This window comes from Microtus ochrogaster, linkage group LG10 (assembly GCF_000317375.1).
Source record: "Microtus ochrogaster isolate Prairie Vole_2 linkage group LG10, MicOch1.0, whole genome shotgun sequence".
NCBI lineage: Eukaryota > Metazoa > Chordata > Mammalia > Rodentia > Cricetidae > Microtus > Microtus ochrogaster.
In genome coordinates, this window is record NC_022035.1 from 5,178,846 (window position 1) to 5,197,425 (window position 18,580).

At 41.1% G+C, this 18,580-nt stretch overlaps 1 non-coding gene across 1 annotated transcript; it reads left to right on the top strand.

Moving 5' to 3' along the window:
* Positions 1-5,333: 5,333 nt before the first annotated feature.
* On the top strand, positions 5,334-5,435 carry LOC113457937. The gene has a single exon (XR_003378405.1). It is a non-coding gene; the product is annotated as a U6 spliceosomal RNA (small nuclear RNA).
* Positions 5,436-18,580: the final 13,145 nt, after the last annotated feature.

An 18,580-nucleotide genomic window follows, 5' to 3' on the forward strand; every position in this document is an offset into this window, starting at 1 on the left:
AAACCAAGAGCCATTAAAATAAATTGCCAAAGCGTCTTTTAAAAAATTAGCTCTGCTTCATTTCATCTGTAGCCTCCAACTTGCTCATTCCCCCTGATTTTGCACATGATCGTCTCATCATTTGGAACGCATCCCTGCCCTTGAGTCCCTACTTCTCAATGTTTCTAATTCTAACAACCCTAACCAAACATCTCAGGAAATGGGTCAGGGCTAATCTCCTCTGACCAGTTCCTGTTGCGTGACTTACTCTAATCCATAGCTTCTTCTATGAAGTTAATGGAAGTATGTTCTAGGTGAACTTCCTGTGTTTTTTTTTTAATTTAAATCTTTTATTTTTGAGATTATAAAGTTAGGGGCTGGAGAGATGGCTCAGAGGTTAAGAGCACTGGCTGCTCTTCCAGAGGACCTGAGTTCAATTCCCAGCAACCACATGGTGGCTCACAACCATCTGTACTGAGATCTGGCGCCCTCCTCTGGTGTGCTGGCATACATCGAGGCAGAATGCTGTATACATAATAAATAAATAAATGTTTTTTAAAAAAAGAGATTATAAAGTTATTGCATTATTTTCTTTATCCCTTTCCTCCCTCCAAACATTTCCATATACTATACTCACACTTTGCTCTTTTGCAAATCCATGGTCTCTTGTTTTTACATACACGCACACACACACACACACACACACACACACACACACACACATGCGCGCGCGCACACACACACACACACATGTTTTTCTTGCTCTTTGCATTCCTCAGTTGCGGGTAGTTCTTTATGCAAGGTTGAGGACCCGTGTGAGCTTTTCCTTGTCCACTTTATCATGTCAAGGAAATGTCTTTTTGCATCAGATGGGTGCCATCAAAGAAAACCACAACCAGTCAAAATGCAGAATTGTGAAGCTCGGTCCCAGTTGCCATATGTGCTATACAACTCCTGCACCTAAAGCTCCCAGACAATTGCGAAAGAGAAATGAAAGATTGTAAGAGCCAGTGGATCAGGAAGTTTGTGATGAGATTGTCTTCTACGAATAATAGAAGCTACACTCGTAAAACCTCACCAACATGACTGCCTAAACAGCAGTAGAATGTTAGTTCTTAGCTGTGATGGTTTCTGAATGCTTTAAGACTACAAATATATTTTCAAGTGAAGGCAGTGCTGTTTAGTAGTTATTGGGATTTACTTAATTCAAAGTATGGGTTATGTACAGATATGTAAAGCTTTTTGTTTGGTTTTGTTCTGCTTTTTTAGGTACCAAGTACTCTAGGGCATGGAGCTTTCTCTGGAGTGTGGTTTACCTACCAGGCAGGTGTCATACCATTCAGGAAACCCCTCTCCCTCTCCAGGTAGCTCCTCAGGCAGGTGTGGGACTTCCTACCCACATCCCCTCTCGATGCTGAGATTTTGTCTGGCTTGAGTTTACATGAGTCATTTGTACAGCAGAGCTGCTATGTTCAGAAAACAGTGTTTTCTTGAAGTCATCTACTGCTTCTGGCCCTGAAAATATTTCTGTTCCCTTTTCCATAAAGATCTATGAGCCTTGGGAGGAGGATAAAGACTTTTTTAAAATTGACAATAATAGTCTTCTCTCATACAGTGCATCCTGAGCACAGTTTCTCCTCCTTCCACTCCTCCTAGTTACCCCCACCTTCTCTCTCCCCCAGATCCACTGCCCCTCCATGTCCTATTCAGAAAAGAGCAGGCTGCCAAGAGATGACAGCAAAACAGGACAAAATAAGATACAATAAGACAAAGCAAAAGCTCTTATGGCAAGTCTGACCAAGACAACCCAATGGGAGGGAAAGAGTCTTAATAGCAGGCAAGAGTCAGAGATACACCTGCTGCCACTGTCAGGAGTCCTACAAGAACACCAAATGCCATCAGAATCTATATATAGAGGACCTGGTGCAGGCCCCATGCTTGCCACTGCCACTTCAGTGTCTATAAGCCCAGATAAGCCCTGCTTAGTTGATTCAGTGGGTGATGCAATTCTTAAAATTTTAAATACTGGTCACTGAAAGAGGAATTACAACATAAGTCTAAGCTCCCTTATAACTGATTTGAGAAGGAGGAAGAAATGCCTGCAAATGCAATCCAGAACAGTTTTGTCAAAGGCCCAGGATTTGCAAGGAAGTGAAGGGCAAACATATGTACTCAATTATGTTGACTTGGTGATTACCAATGGAGTCTTTCAAGTTTTGGGTGCCTGTATGCTTTTTTTTTCCCTTTGTGTGCACTATAATATACAGGGGTCAGACATACTTACTGTATGGCTATCTGGAAGACTGCAGAGGTCATTCCTACAGATAGCAGGACTTCACCTTTGCCACAGACCATCTTCCCCATGAAACCACTTCTTCACCAAGATAATGTTCTCACTGTATCTCTATCTCCTAGCAGCTCTCTGTAGACTTCACCCAACTGACAGGATTGAATCATTGGTATGGGCATTCTGAATCTTGAGTTTTATAGAAGCACAGGGATTTTGTAGTTTAAGGCTGAGCATCTCTCCTCTCTCATGTGAGCGACGGCAGAGGCAGAGACTTCTGCTTTCTATAATATTACACTGCTGCTTGCCAGAGTAGGGAGTAATGTCATGTGAAAGAAAGTGAGAAGACTTGGGTAGAATGTAAGCACCACGCAGAAGTGAAGTGCTTAGAGCTTTGCATTAGCTAAGCAGAATTTCAGTGAGTTGAGATCAGCAGATTTGCGCGATGTTCTGGTAAGCCACTTCCCTCCTGCAGCCCGCTCATTAATTTTCGGAAGTCTGACAGAATGGCTAAAAGGATGATCAATTTCAAGTGTCACTCCTGGCTTGTTTTTAGCCTTCTGCAAAAGGAGTTCCTGACAAGCAGCCCTGTTAGTGCCCTCAAAATGTCTCTTGGTATTAAATATTGGGAATAAGCTGAAATAATGAAACTAAGATTTTTATGTCACTGGAACTGTAGATTTAGAAGATGATGAGATTAGGATGTATTAATGACTTGGAGGTGAACCTGAGCACTCAAAGCATCAAGACTTCCACTAATAGACTTGCTTGAAACATGGGGAATGTCCTTGTTCTTGTGGCAAGTGATTGTATGACATTGTTACCTCCTGGAAAAACCTCTGGTTCTGTCTTCCTCCTTCTCATCATCTGTTGTTATCTAACATGACAGTTTATTTTATTTTTGGGGGATTATAAGAACTTTCTTTTCCCCTTTTCTCCCTCTAACCCTACCATGTATCCCCTAGATCTTTTTCAAATCCATTGCCTCATTTTTCTTTAAATGTTGTTACATGAATGTGTGTGTGTGTGTGTGTGTGTGTGTGTGTGTGTGTACACAAATAGCATAACCTGTTTGGTTTATATAAAGTTACTTATATGTATATAGGTAGAAAACTCCTTTTCTTTTTGTGGTGGTCCTTGAGCTGGACCCAGGGGAGTGAAGTTGTAGGTGGCACTGCATTTTCTTCCTTATTTTTTTCCTCCCTGTATTTTTACCCACTCAACATTTTTCCTTCCTTGCTAGATACCCCCTTTCTTTCAAGAGCAACTCCTACCCCTACATCATCAGGGCAAATTATCAGCAAAGTTTACCTGCGTGGGTATCTACGGCTTCTACTGATGCTGATTTACCATCATTTTATCTTAACATTTGACCAATTGATTTTATTTAGAGTGCTCTTCATGAGAGCAGGGGGAGAAAGGTTTCAAGGAGCCCAGTTGTGGAAGTTACATTATAAAATCTGAGACAGTTCCCATAGATGTCCTTTAGGTACGAATCACACTATGTGGCTCTGTGTACCAATAAATGACAGCAGAGATGAACAGCTGCTGGCAGAGGGTTAGATGGTTCAAGTACACGACAGAAGCAGCCAAGGACCAGAAGACTAGGAGACTGTGCAGCTATTCAACCCCACACATACTTGTACCCTTTGGACATGTGAAGACACATGTAATTGTTGATTTGATATTAATATTAAAAAAGTTGTCCTGACAGGAGTTGTGTGGGTGAGAGGAAAGAAGAAAAAAAAAACCAAACTAATGAGAGAGAAAGTAAAGGAGAGAAAAAGAAAAAAAGCCATCTGCGGTCTTGGGTACTGTTGCAGCTTGCTTTGTGACTTCTGCCATAAACACTATAAAATACCGGAGACAGAATGCCGTACTTCGGTCACACCTGGGAAATTTAATGTTACCACAGTGGTCTGAGAAGTTTGAACACAGCCACTTTTCTAGGCGAGTGTTTACCCACTCAATTAAAACTTGATAACTCATCAGAATGCTAAGCTCTGAACTAAGACTGGAAACAATAAACTGACAAATTAAAGAGCATCACCTGGTGCTGTGATACACAGTACCATTCATTTGTAATGCTAATTGGGCTGGAATCTGCCTATACCCAATCCCAAGCTGCATTCTATTTGCTCTTTTTATTGTCTGTGATAAGAGCCAATGCTGGGCCCAGGAATCATCATATCTTAGCTTCCAAAGTGATGGGATCTTTTCTACCTTCCATACCTTTAAGAAAGCATCGAAGATGAAAAAAATAACATTTTTTTTATGATTCTTGACAAGCCATCCAAAGTCCTCAAAAACACTTTGCTTAAAATAGTGGTATTTGGAAGGATTAAGGGTAATAGGCCAATTCTATGGGCTGAGTCTATTAGAAGCAAAATAATTTGCAAAAGGCATTTAAAATCACAGCCTATGTTTTATATGCACTAATAGCTTGTTGTCGCATAATGTGTTTTTCTAATTTTGTTTTCTGAAATGTTTTTTTCTCTCTGCATGAGTTGTTTTTACTTCTTTAACCAGTTAAGAATCATTTCCCGTGCCTTAATAGAGCTGTCAGGCTGTTTCCGATCATCTTGGCTTTCATCTCTGCCAGGAATAGATGCGCAGAAAGAAGGGTGGAAAGACCTGTGTAATGGGGCACTCCCCCTGTGGATGCAGAGTGACTGGCTTAGTCAAGTGGAAATACATGTCAGAATCTGTGATGGGGGCTTGGGAGCACACGGTCTTCGAGCCTCAACCCTTGACTGGTGTTGGTGTTAAAGGGCGTGTGCACATCTATTCAGATCTACTGCTCAGATACGTGTCTTCATGGAGGGCCTCAGATCTCAGGAGGCCCTCGTGTCTTTCAACTTTAAGTTGGAATAGCCTCAAAGAGCTCACAATTCATTTCATGTTACTCATAATGAGTTTCCTCTGCCTGTTGTTTGGTACCTTGGAAATGTGCTGTTTGCTACGCTTTCTTGGGGGGTACCAAGTGTTCTCTGTTCCTCGGATTTACTTTTCACACCTATGAAAAGTGTGGGTCACAGCTTAGTCTTGACCACCTAGGCAATCTTGTTTGCTTTGGCAGCATATATATTAAATTGAAATGATACAGAGAAGATTAGCATGGCCCCTGCACGAGGATGACGTTCAAATCTGTGAAATGTTCCATATTTTTTTTAAAAAAATGACAATCTGGACATTATAATTGAGCCAAAGGTAGAGTATTTTTAAAAATGCATTTATTTTTATGTGTGTGGATGTCTTGTCTGCATATATGTCTGTGAACGACATGCATGCAGTACCCATGGAAGCCAGAAGAGGACGTTAGGTCATTTGGGACTGGAGTCACAGTAGTGAGCCTTCACGTGGGTGTTGGGAATGCAATCTAGGTCCTCTGAACAGCAACTAGTATTTTTGACCACGGAATCATCTCTGCAGCCCACACTAGGAGTGTTGAGATTGAGGCAGGATTTGTAAACTGTCAGAGTCAGGGTGTGAGCTCTAGGTAGCCATTGACTTGCCACTGTGGCATGGTGGATGCTCTGCTCTGCTCTGCCTCTTGAAGAGTTGAGGCTGTGCATGGAACCTGCAATTTTCCAGGCTCGAGACTGCTACCGAGTGAAGCCTCACAGACTCACCCGGTGACTTCACTCACTTCAATTTCTTGAGCTCTGTCTGTCATGCCTGCTTGCCCAGAGGGCTCTCTTTTCTCTTTCTAGCTTCATGGGTGCAGTCCATGCCATGGCAACAGCAGCTGCCCTTGGTCCTTTGCCCTCTGGCTATAGCTCTGGCTCTTGTTACTTCACACAGGTCTCCTCCATCTGGTTTTAGGAAGCCTCAGCGCCATGCTCAGGGTATGTACATCTCAGAGTGAGACAGCTGGGAGAACTCAGTCACCCAGTGAATGTCATGTCTTCAGGAGGGAATTTTCAACCAGGCTTTACTTCGTGGCTTCCTGTTTTTCCTGACTGACCACCACTCTCCTGCTCTGTGTTTCACTTATCCTCATGTGCTCAAGTAAGACCAGCATTACATGTGAGACATGAGTTTACCTTGAGCATCTCTAGGCCGTGAATGTTGAAGCCAGGGCAACATCAAGGGATTGAACAGGAGGGAAGAGTGATCATAATTAATTTGCTACTGATACACCTCTGCGGGAAGGTGATATAGGAAGAATGGGCTCGGGAGAAGCAGGTGTAAGTCTCCTTCAAGGCTTGCATGAGAGGAAAACTATTGTATTGGCTTATTGCTTCTGACACTGGATGCTTTCCTCTTTGAATGCCTCTTCTCCCATTTTCCCCCTTGCCAGCCTTAGAAAACCACTTTCCTTAACAACACTGAATTCAACACAGCTATGTTACTTTGGCAGCAAAGCAATCACACAGCCCCAGTATGCGTGGACGTGTGTATTATTCATCCCTGGTCGATCTTTCTGCGAACAGCACATTTAAGCCCAATACACATAAGTCCATAGCAGTTGCTTTGTCGCACTTTTGCTTAGGCCGCTACTGTTTTATGTAAAGTCTCTAATTAATTTTCAGATCCTTAGCAGCCTCTACAGTCCCTCTCATCACCCCTGCATGTTTAGAGTCAGTGGGATATTTTTGTATGTTTTGGTTGTGAGCCTAGCCTTTAACGGCTGAGCCATCTCTCCAGCCCCAGCGGGATATTAAACACTTCCTGAGAGTTTGCGTTCTGTGCCCCTAACTGACTTCCAGCCTGTGGCACCTTGAAACCCTGTTCTTGGGAATCTTTCTTTCTCTCAGAGTAGAAAACTTTATAATTAAGTGGAGTGATTATAACAGTCTCATCAAAAAAAAAAAAATCCTTTATCAAGTCTTGTGTCCCATCCCCCTCGACCCTCACCATGGCCTTGTGGTGTATGCCTGGTTAGCCTGGGGTTGCCTATGTAGACCAGCATGGCCTCAGACTCATAGAGGCTGGCCAGCCTCTGCCTACCGAGTGCTGGGATCAGAAGCGTGTGCCATCATGTTCGGAATCCCTTGTATTCTATTTTTATACAATGACTTGCAAAGCGTCTAAGGGCATATGGCCTGAGGATTTATGTTTGGGCAGCAGTGTGTTCAACACCTGTGACATAATTCATAACACAGGCTGCAGATTTCTGTGTAGCTCCTGTTGGTGCAGTTTTATCCTTGTCTTCCAGCGTCGGCTTTATTTCTTCCTTGCTTTTATCTGTTCTCTAAGCTGTGTGAACGAGAGTTCAATGCTTTCTCTTCAGAGGACACTGAAAGACAGGCAGATGAGAATTTGGGGGAGTCTTTGGCTCTTTGCATTGTCTCCTCTTGCTGTCAACTTTCCCATCAGTTCAGCCTTCTGATTCACATGGAACATTAGAGACAGAAACCAGCCTCATCCCCTCAGGATGGAACTGGACTGACGTGCGCCCTGCATGCCTGGGGACGAATGCTCGTCTCTGGTTGTGAAGGGTTTTTAAGCTTTCTCGGCAGTAGGACTTTTTAGTTTTTACTTAGAAACATAACTAGTCCCTCTCTCTCTCTCTCTCTCTCTCTCTCTCTCTGGTCAGGCACACTTCAAGAAAGCTAGGGCAGAATGAATTATCAAATATTAATGCTTCTCTCTCTCTCTCTCTCTCTCTCTCTCTCTCTCTCTCTCTCTCTCTCTCTCTCTGTGTGTGTGTGCGTGCAGCTAAGGTGAGTCCAGCAGGCATCTAAAGACACAACCACCCTTGGCTTTGTTCTGGGAAGTTGTAGAGGTTCCTACTGTGAATGGTATACTTGACATCTTTACAAAAGCCTGGAGAAACATTCTTTGTAGTCACGGGATGTGTATTTAAATGAAAATGGAACTTTCTTACAGAGAATAGGGAGAGCATTTCTCCAGATATAAAACGTTCAGTGAGCTACACTGTAACACAATTCCTCTATATAACAAGATAGCATTCTCCCTGTGCATATCAATCTGCACCCAAACTTCCCTTTTTTTAATTTATTTTTTTATTTTTTTTTAATTTATTTATTTATTGAGGATTTCTGCCTCCTCCCCGCCACCGCCTCCCATTTCCCTCCCCCTCCCCCGATTAAGTCCCTCTCTCTCATCAGCTTGAAGAGCCATCAGGGTTCCCTGACCTGTGGGAAGTCCAAGGACCGCCCACCTCCATCCAGGTTAGTGTACAAAACAACAGGCTTTCTTCTGTTACTCAGACTTACCCCCTCTTTTCCTTTTTTCGTGCCTTAAAGACCTCTTCACAGCAGAGAGAATATGTGACACTGTCTGTTGGAAACAGCTCATTTCACTTGATCTTAGGTACTTCTCCAGCTCTATTATTTATTTCCTATAAATTACATTATTTTATTCTTTTTAAAAAATATTTATTTATTTATTATGTATACAGTATTCTGTCTGTGTATATGCCTGCAGGCCAGAAGAGGGCACCAGACCCCATTACAGATGGTTGTGAGCCACCATGTGGTTGCTGGGAATTGAACTCAGGACCTTTGGAAGAGCAGGCAATGCTTTTAACCTCTGAGCCATCTCTCCAGCCCACATTATTTTATTCTAAATGGCCAAATAATACTCCATTGTGCATTTATATGTCTTTAACCATTCAACTGTGGACAGGGACCTATGAAGAGTCGATGACTTTGTGTTTACAAATAATGCCACAATAAATGGGAAATCAGGTGTGGCTAGTGTGTGTGAACTTTTGTTTTTCAGGTGTACACCAAAGTCTGGTATAGCTGGGTTATATAACAAACACTTTTAATGTTTGAGAAAACACCTTAGTGGTTTCCACAGTGCCTGTATCAAGTTTCATTCCCACCTACAGATACAGAGTTGTTTTTTTCTGGTGCATTCTTGCCAGTATTGGTATTTCTTGTTTCTTGGTAGTAGCTATTCCATTTAGAATGAGAAGGAGGTTTGATTTGCATTTCCACGAAGGCTAAAGATGTTGAAAATCTTTTCATATGTTTATTGGCCGTTGCTGTTTCTTCTGGCAAGTATGTTTCAATGTATGAAAGGGGGTGCATACTAAAATATAACAGAGAGAAATCCTGTCTCAAAAAAACCCCCCCAAAAAAAACATATTAAAATGAGTTTTATTAAATTGGTTTAATTAAATGATGTATATAGTAAGTATCATATATGAAACATTTTGTAATTCTAAAATGGTAGACAAAAGTGATTCATAAAACTTAATGAAAAATGAAATAAATAAAATGTGAAATTTCTCCCTAACTCACTCAGATTGGCAATATATTATAAAAATAGTGAGAAGGGCATTTTTCTGTTGTTCTAACTATGGTTGATATTACACAACAGTAAATCCCCAAGTAAAACTCAGCTGTTACTCTTATTTTCTCCCACAAGATGCCTGTCAGCTGCATTACAACCCATGTCTCATACTTCACTTCTCTCATAGGCAGCTATAAAATCTTTCATTGGGAGAGGTCGCCCCATCAATGTGAAATATTGTCATATGTGGTAGATATTGGGAAGGACATAGCAGCCCAGTAGCATAGATCCCTAACCCCCAATGCTGAGAATTTCCAATTTTCCTGAACATTTTCAAGGAAAGCTTGGTGATAAAATAATAATTCAGCAACAGCTCTGTCTTGAAATGTGGAGTCCCGAGGTCCCTTCCCTGCGATGCCTGTCATCAGACTGTGAACTGTGAGTAGCTGCCAGAGAGAGGGCGTCCGTGGGGAGCTCCCCCAAAAGGACTAATGCCTAACCCTCCCCTTGCAACGACTTCCAAATTTGAGCTGAGATCGTGAAAGTCCACACGCGATGATAGGATAAAGTTTCACTTCTGGAAAAGGTGCAGACATATTCATCTCTAAAAACCGTGATATATTGTTCTACATGGCAAATGGAATGATACAGATGTAAACTCAGGATCCCAGCATGAGGAGATTACCCGGCTTATCTGAACTGGTACACTGTTATGTGGACCCTTACTAGAGGGATGCAAGAGGGGTCAGAGCAGTCTAAGTGGTGTGAAGGGATCAAGGAACAAAGAATTCAGGATACCTCCAGAAGCTGAAAATGTAAAGTTCTCCCCCAGGGTCTGTAATCATCATCACTACCACACAGCACTGCTGGTTTGTCCACAGATGCTTTAGGGGTTGTGTGTGTGTGTGTGTGTGTGTGTGTGTGTGTGTGTGTGCGTGTGAGCGCGTGCGTATGTGTGTGATTTTGGGTCTTGTGAATGTTAGGCAAGCATTCTATTTCTGAGCTATAGCCATAGCCCCTGCTACAGACCTCTGATTTTTCTAAGTGTAAGATAATAAATTCTGAGTATCCCAAGCACTGTGTGTGATATTTGTCACAGTACTAATAAGAAATTGAAATTCCAGGTTCTGGGTTCCAGGGTTCCATTTGATGGCACCCTTTATGCTCCTTTATATAGTGCTGTTCAGTGATTTCCATAAGCTCAGCAGGAGGAATAATAAAGGCAGCTCAGCTCTAGAGAGAAAGACTGCATGTGACTTTTAATGAACTCAAGGGATGTTTCTGTATTGGTTCATTTATTCTAACAGATTTTTTTTTATTAGAAGGGATTTTAGTCTAGCTTAGCACACAAAACATTAACAATTTCTAATATATGGAGTCTTTTCAAACTTTATTATCTTCCTGCTAACCTGATTTTTGCAAGATAAGCATTTTCTATTATAGATGAATTAGGTATTCATTATAGAAAATTGTCAGAAGACATTGGAAGGAAAGGAAAAAGCTTTCAGTTTTGCATTTTCAGAGAAAAGTGCTTAATGGTCTGATGTATCTCCTGTGTCTTCTGTGCAGTTTTAAAACTTCCTGCACTAATTTATACAGACACAGCACTGTGCATCTTGCTACTTTCACACAATATTATTTGCATATTTCGTTTATAATTATGGATTTCTTGTAACTGTACTTTATGTTCTAATTTTTAGGGATCCACAAGCAAGGGTTTCTGCATGCAACTGTAAAAAGTAAACGTTAGTTAGTTTAAGCACAAAGGTGTGATGTCAAAGGGAAGTTAGGAACGGACAGGATCTGGGAAATCAAGAGGACAAGCTGCAGTCAGGATCAGAGTGAGAGCGTGACTCTGGCCCATCATTCAGTGCTGCCTGCAGGGCACAACCATGTTCAGTAGGCTCTGTGTTGCTCCCTGTGGTAGGAGCAACAACTTGCCTTTTGCCTCAGAGAATCTATTTTCACATCTGTACCCATACAATTCCGTGAATCGTCTGCAGTTTGATTGGATGATGGGATTCTAAAAGTCTGAGAATATAGCCCTTCCCCCCACCAGGTGACTTTTATATTGATTTTGCAGATCACAGTATCATGATGTCATGTCTTGCTTAAAAGTTTCCTGAACCAAGTTTGGAGTAAGAGAATCTGTGTGCTTCTTAGGCAAGGTGGCTAAGTGTCATGGTGGATGTTAAATATACTCAAAAGCCAAGTGCTCGATGCTTGTTCCATTATGGCTGTTAGAAGGTGGTAGGGACTGGGAGCTGGACCAAGTCAGAGGAAATAGTGCAGTTCGTTGAGAACATGTTCTTGAGGGGTATATTGCAGTCAGGCCCCTTATGCTATCTCCGGTTGCTCCCTGCCACTTGGAGGTGAACACTCTCCTGCACTGTGGTGCACTGACTCACCATAGGCCACAGGGCCACGTGACCACAGACTACATCCTCTTCCGAACCTATGAACTCAATAAATCTCTCCTCTCTTAATACCTGCTCTATCAGGGGTTTTGCCAAGAGACTGAGTTCACTACCGTTGTAAGACCCTTCATCAGATCAAGGTAAACTCTTTCTGATTGAAAGATACATAGAAAGAAAAGGGTTTTGTTTACTTAAAAGTGATAAACAGATGCCTATCAAGTTCCCTCAAAACAGCATTTGAGGACAGCGACATCTAGTCACTAACATTCCTTGACTCTCACATGTCTCCTGCAAAGGCTGTCTCAACAGTTAAATGGAATTGTGTATTCCTTTGTCCTGCAAGAGCGCATGTCAAGCAGGTCCTGGCCCAGATGCTGCCAATATGTCAATGGAGAAAGTGGAAGCTGCTGGCTTTACGTGGCATGTGCTTTAAGAAACCGCTCTCTGCACCTTTTCAGGTATTGGGAAGATCTTTGCTGCTTGTGAGTCACTGTCAGAGAGGGAACGTCCAGGTGACACTCCTGCTGTGACAGCTCCATTTACTTGCCCTCAGCATGGTGGTTTCTTAAGTGACGTGGTGCATATTTGTCATCGTGGTTTTTGTTACGGTCAATAGTACGGGCAGTGATATTGAATTTAGCGGTCAAGGAGCAGGGATGTCGTAGTCATGACAGGCACATGCAAGAGAGAATGGTTCTCTCTACTCCTAGACAAACTATAAGTGAGATTAAATATTCTCATAGCCTAACAATGGAAGTTATTTTTGTAGTGTGGATACTCTTTGAGTGTCCTAGAAGTAGAAACTTCCATGTAATGTGGGAGTTCATTTTACTGTTTCACTTTTTTTTTAAAAAAAAAAGAATTGCTCTTCAGACAGAATGTAACATACCTACATCAGTCTGCAATGGCTGTAGGATTTGTACTTGACTCTGAATGAGTTGAGGATTGATTTCTTCTTTCTGTACTTAGACCCACGTGTTTTCTCTTAATATTATTCTGAATTAATTTCTTTCTATTTCTTGTTCACTCTTACCAGGTAGTTCTGCTACTTTTAAAACTTATGTTTGCAGTGCGGAGTAGCCATACATACCTATGATTCCAGCACTCATGAGGCAGAGACAGAGGCAGAGGCAGGAGAATTTCTACACGAGTCAGGGCTACAGCGTGAGATCCTATCTCAGAAAATAAAGCAAAACAGCAACAACAGCAAAAATCATTACAGTGATAGATGTTTATATCAACTATGGTTTAATTTATGGAAAATAAAAATTAAGTTTTAATGAGTGGCTAAGGAAGCTTTGGGTCTGATTGGCATGAGGCTGAACATTACACAAATCAAAAAGCCAGCAAAAGGAGTCTGTCAGCTGTTGCTGATGATAGTATATCTACAGAGATAGAGAAATAGCTTCTGTAAATGTTTGGGGGTGTTTCAAAGATTACCATAAAATGTCTTGATTCAGAATTTATCAATATGTATCAGAATTCCCTCCAACAGGTGAACATCATTGATGCTCTGGGCAGCTAAGATTTGTCATTCTTAGCCAGGGGCATGAAGTCCCCAGTGACACAGATTTCCTTTGAAGACTGGTGAAACATTCACCGAAGATACTTGTGCCATCCTAAGTCTTCCTCAAGAACCCACTGACCCTCTATCAATTAGGAATCCTTTCTTCACAGACACATCAAGACCAATAAAGCCTGTGTCGCACACAAAACCTTTCTACACATACTGGGTGTCTCTAATGCAGCAACTAAGGAGTATTTGGTAGCTCGTTCTTTGATTTTGGTGGATTCATCCCCATGGTCCTTCATCTTTTGCAAAAGAGCCCGCTTGAATAAATCACTCCAGTTTTCACCCGAGCCTGTTTTGGTTGTAGTTATTTCCCCATCTTGAGAGCCCACGGACCTTCTGCCAATACCCTGCACACTGCACTAAGGGAAGAGCCACCTAATGGCTGTCCAGTCCTTGTTAGCACTTTTCTAATTGGTGCGTTCCTCAAGGCTGGAGGGAATGAAGCACAGAGGGGACAACACAGGCAAGCTGCAGATGACTCACCCGTTCTGGCATTGCTATATAGTAAGTTCTTCACAAGCGCACCTACGGTTTGCCTTTATCCCCAGCATCTAAGTGTCACTTAGTGTTGCCAGGCTGTGTATCCAGGTTTCAGAAAAGCCATACAAATACTGATTAAAATCACTGTAACTTCTTGAATTTGTTAAATCCTACATCTTTGAGGAACGCGCTCATGGTTAGTACACCCGTTTAAGCGTTTGCAGAGTTTATTTCCCTATATAATTCCTATGTTTTATATAGGTAGATAGATTTTGTATATATAATATATATGCATATCTATAAACTACACAGCTTTTGGTGTATAAGCTTTCTCCTTGAGTGTTGTTCTTACAGCTGTATCACAAAAACACACTGCAGAATCCCACTTTATCTGTGAGACAGTGGTGGGGAGACGGGGAGGAGGAGGAGAAATGGGCTTCCCTTGAACAATTTCTTCAAATAACTTCATTAATACCAATTAGTATAAATTAGCTATTCAAATCGTTTGCTCATGCTTGAGTCTATTCTCTTATTGCATTTTAGGATTTTTCTGTGTATTCTGGACACTTATTTTCTGTATTATATGTTATTAAATATTTTCTTCTAATGCATTGCTTTTTACTTTTAGTTATGCTCCTTCATGCCCTTATTTTTTTTTAACTGTTAGTGTTCTGAAGTACTATTTTACTTTATTTTCTTTTTGTTGCCTATACATTTAGTATTATCTTCAACAAACTATTGACAAATTGGATCAAGAAGATTGCCCTACATGTTTTCTAAACATTTTATAGGATATATCTTACATTTAGATCTTTGATGTATTTTGATTTAGTCTTTTAGATGGCTGGAGAGAAATAACCAAACTCATTCTACTGCAGGAGGGTTTTCTGCTTTTCTAGAACTAGTTCTTGAGAGGAATGCTCTTCTTTATTGTACTCTTTTGGGAATCCTTATAACAAAATAATTTTCATATGTGTGTGAGTGGATTTTTTTGTCTTACTAGTTTATTCTATTTGTCTACTTGGTTGTCTTTGTGTTAAAATCCTCACTGTTTTAAAAAAATAGAGGGTGATCAGTTACGGTGACAAGTCTCTATGACTGTTAAAGTTCCAAATTATTAGCTGTTTGCAGGTATTCCTTTCTGATTTGTCAGTTTAATTTACTGCAATAATAGAATCCCATAGACTGAATTGCTTGAACTTTAGAGATATGTTTCTTACTGCTCCGTAGGCTGGGGAATCGAAGATGAAGAGGATGCCAATTCCTGGGCAAGGTCTTTCCTCGTAGTTTGCATATGGTTGTATCTTCCCTCTGTTCCTGTGGTGGGAGGAAGAGAGGAAGCAAGCTTTTTGGTAGCTCTTTATACTGGGGTTCTAATTTCATCATGATGAGCCCACCCTAGTGACATATCTGAACTTAATCAAAGCTCCCATCTCTAAATATTATCACATTGGAGATTAGAGTTTTGAGATATAAAACTTAGAGGAAAACATTCAACTAATCATACCAATTATCTTTCCGTAAGCAGTAACTCTGAGTTCAACTATATACTTTCTGTTTAATGCCCTGCATTTCACAAGACACTTCGTAAATATTAAGTTGAAATAATGTTGTGATTCATTCACTTATAGGATGATAATCAATTATTAATTTTTAATATTACCTAAGTCTGTGTATTATTTTCCTCTGGAAGGTGAGGCTCTGATTTCTTAGCCTTCTGAGACTGCCCTTAAATCAAAAGGAAGTTTAAGTATTGAATAGCCAAAAATGCCCAACAGTTTACTGTAAAAATATTCAGGTGTTTGTCTTCATTTTAAAAACTATTTAAAATGGTATTCTGACAGTGAGGTTTCCCTTTAGTTTTTAGAATAGATTGTCAGAAGTAAAGCTTTGCGGTCAAAGGCCTTCATAAGAACTCTAGGATATGTGACGTACACTGTCCATTGCTTAAGTATTGTGCTACACAATTCCATACTGCCAGAGCGAGTGTTCCCCTTTCACTGTCCCCACTGCCACTGGCCTGACAGAGACATTTGCTATTTTATTTTTTAAAAATAAAAGATCAACTTTTCTTTTTAGCTTTCAGAGAAACAGCATTCCACCAAGTGTTTTCTCAATTGTTTTCTTCACAGGCTTCCTAAGAATTTGTGTAAACAGTACGAAGGACACAGTGCTGTGGGGAGTTCCTTCCGTTCCTTCAACCAATAGCCTATAAGATACCAGCCCACTTGGGTGTGGTCTCTTTTGCTTTAAAAAGCAGCAGTAGCCCTGCTAAGGCTCTCTTGCTTCTGGCTCGGCTTCTAGACTCCATTCCTGTTGTTGTTGTTGTTGTTGTTGTTGTTGTTGTTGTTGTTTTATTTCTTTAGTACAGGACCCAGATCTAGGGCATCACACACACTAAGATGCTGGGTGGTTGCTCAGGTACTCGGTTATATCTCCAGTCCATTCTTTGATTTAACAAATGTTAATTGATCACTTACTATGCACTAAGACTAAAGCCATGAGTCTGGAATATATACAGAATGAAGTCCTGCTCTTGTGATGCTTTTACTGCAGTTGAGGAAGAAATACAATGAAGAGTGGACCACTTTGTGACATGTAAATCCTTTAATTTCTTAGAAAGGGATAAAGCCCACAGGGAAAAAATACAAATGAAGAAGTCTAAAAACAGGGTAAGGTTTGATGGTGCCAACAGGCTTAAAAACTGTATCATTAATTTTTTTCATGTGTATATTCAGTGTGCATGCATGTAGGTATGAGTTATTTACATAGGTGGCATATACATGTACATGAATATATGTACATGCTCACATGCATGTAGAGGCTCCAGGGTGGTGTGAGGATATCTTCCTGGGTTCTTCTTCCACCTGATTCCCCAAGGCAGAGACTTTCAGTCAGGCTTAGTGTTAGCCTCGCTATCCAGCTTGCTCTGAGAATCTTCTGTGGCTCAAATTTCTATTAGTTTTACATGTGTCTGTCATTCATATTGGTTCCAGGGACCTAATCTCTGAGCCTCATGCTTGCACAACTGTGACTTTAACCTCTGGGCAATCTCCCAAGCCTAGGACTGCGATTTTAATAGGTTAGGAAGTGCATGTTTTATGACAATATGATATTTGATGAAAGACTTCATGAAGAGGCTGCAGTTGCTCATGCAGATAGCTAGAGGAAGAAGATTCTATCAGAGGCAATGGCTAGGAATAAGATCACAAGCTACAGCAGGCATGCAACATTTTGAAAATGCAAAAGCAGCTTTTCTTTCTAGGCTTTGTTTCTTTTCTGGTTGCATCAGTGTAGCTGTTTCCATGGGTCTGGACATAATCATCACCACCTTGGGGCGGAACAGCCATGATGATTCTCATGGAAATTGCCTTCTGGGAGAGTGTGAGGGTCGTGAGACCCAAGAGAGTCTCACAAGGCCTCCCCAATGGATCCTCAACAGGCCTTCCCCTCTCTGAGGTTCTATTAGGCAAACAATTCTCTAGTGTTGGGATTTTGTGGTGTGTCTGCCCAAGAATCCCACAAGCAATGCCAGTATACTGATTGATTCACCAATTAGGATTGGATGGAATACTTTCTTTGGTCTGGTGCCATGCCTGTCTGGAATGAATAGGCATTTCTTTATACTTCCACCGGGAAAGTCACAAGAGGGCTACTCACCTTAAGGCAGATGTGAACTTCACACACCATGAATTTCATGTCTGGTTATCCATAGCTTCTGCTATGTCTCAGATGAATGTCTAATTCCCTCCCATTTTTCTTCCCACCCTCCCTTCCCTTCACATGCATTTAGTATCACCTGTTTCTGCTTTAGAAATAATCCTGGCTATATGTCTTACCTGGTGCAGGGGGAGCAAACATTTTCGCTCTTCATTCTGTCACACAGAGAGAAGGAATGCTCCAGTTATATCAAAGAACAGAATAAAACAGGAAATTTGAGTGTGGGTCAAGAGGAGAGAACGTCCAGTTCCATGCACCATGGGTTTTAAAAAACAAAATCTAGGACACTGAATGACTAGTGTGGATGGTATAAAAACCAGCATGCTGGCACCGGCGAAACGAGGGAGAAATTGCTACCTTTGTGCTCTTCTGTAGAAATCACCATGCAGCTATACAGAAAACATCATGGACTTCCCTCAAAAATTAAAAGTAGAAGGTAGTAGTTTGGCTTCTAGTCATGGAATGAAAATAAATGAGAACAGAATCTCAAACAGATATTGGCATGTACGTATTTATGGTGAATATTCTTTAATGTGAACTAATCTTGATGATATTAGGATAAATGGAATAAGCCAGTCACAAAGGACAAAGATTGTATTATTTTCCTTATATAAGGTACCTAGAACACTTGATTCTTAGAGAGAGAAAGTGGAAGGCTATTTGCCAGGAGCAGAGCAGGGAGAGGAAATTTTTTAATGGGTATAAAATTTCCCTTCACAACATTAAAGCTTTTGAAAATTGCCCGAACCACAGTATGGGTGCATGTAACGACCGAACGGACTCTTTGCAAAGAGCGCTGTACAAGTTCCCTGTACACATGTTGCCCCAAGTGAAAACCTCCAGGCTCTCCAAAGGTTTCAGTAGACTTTACCAACCAGCTTAGGGCTGGTGCTGTGAACCAAGACTGGAGGA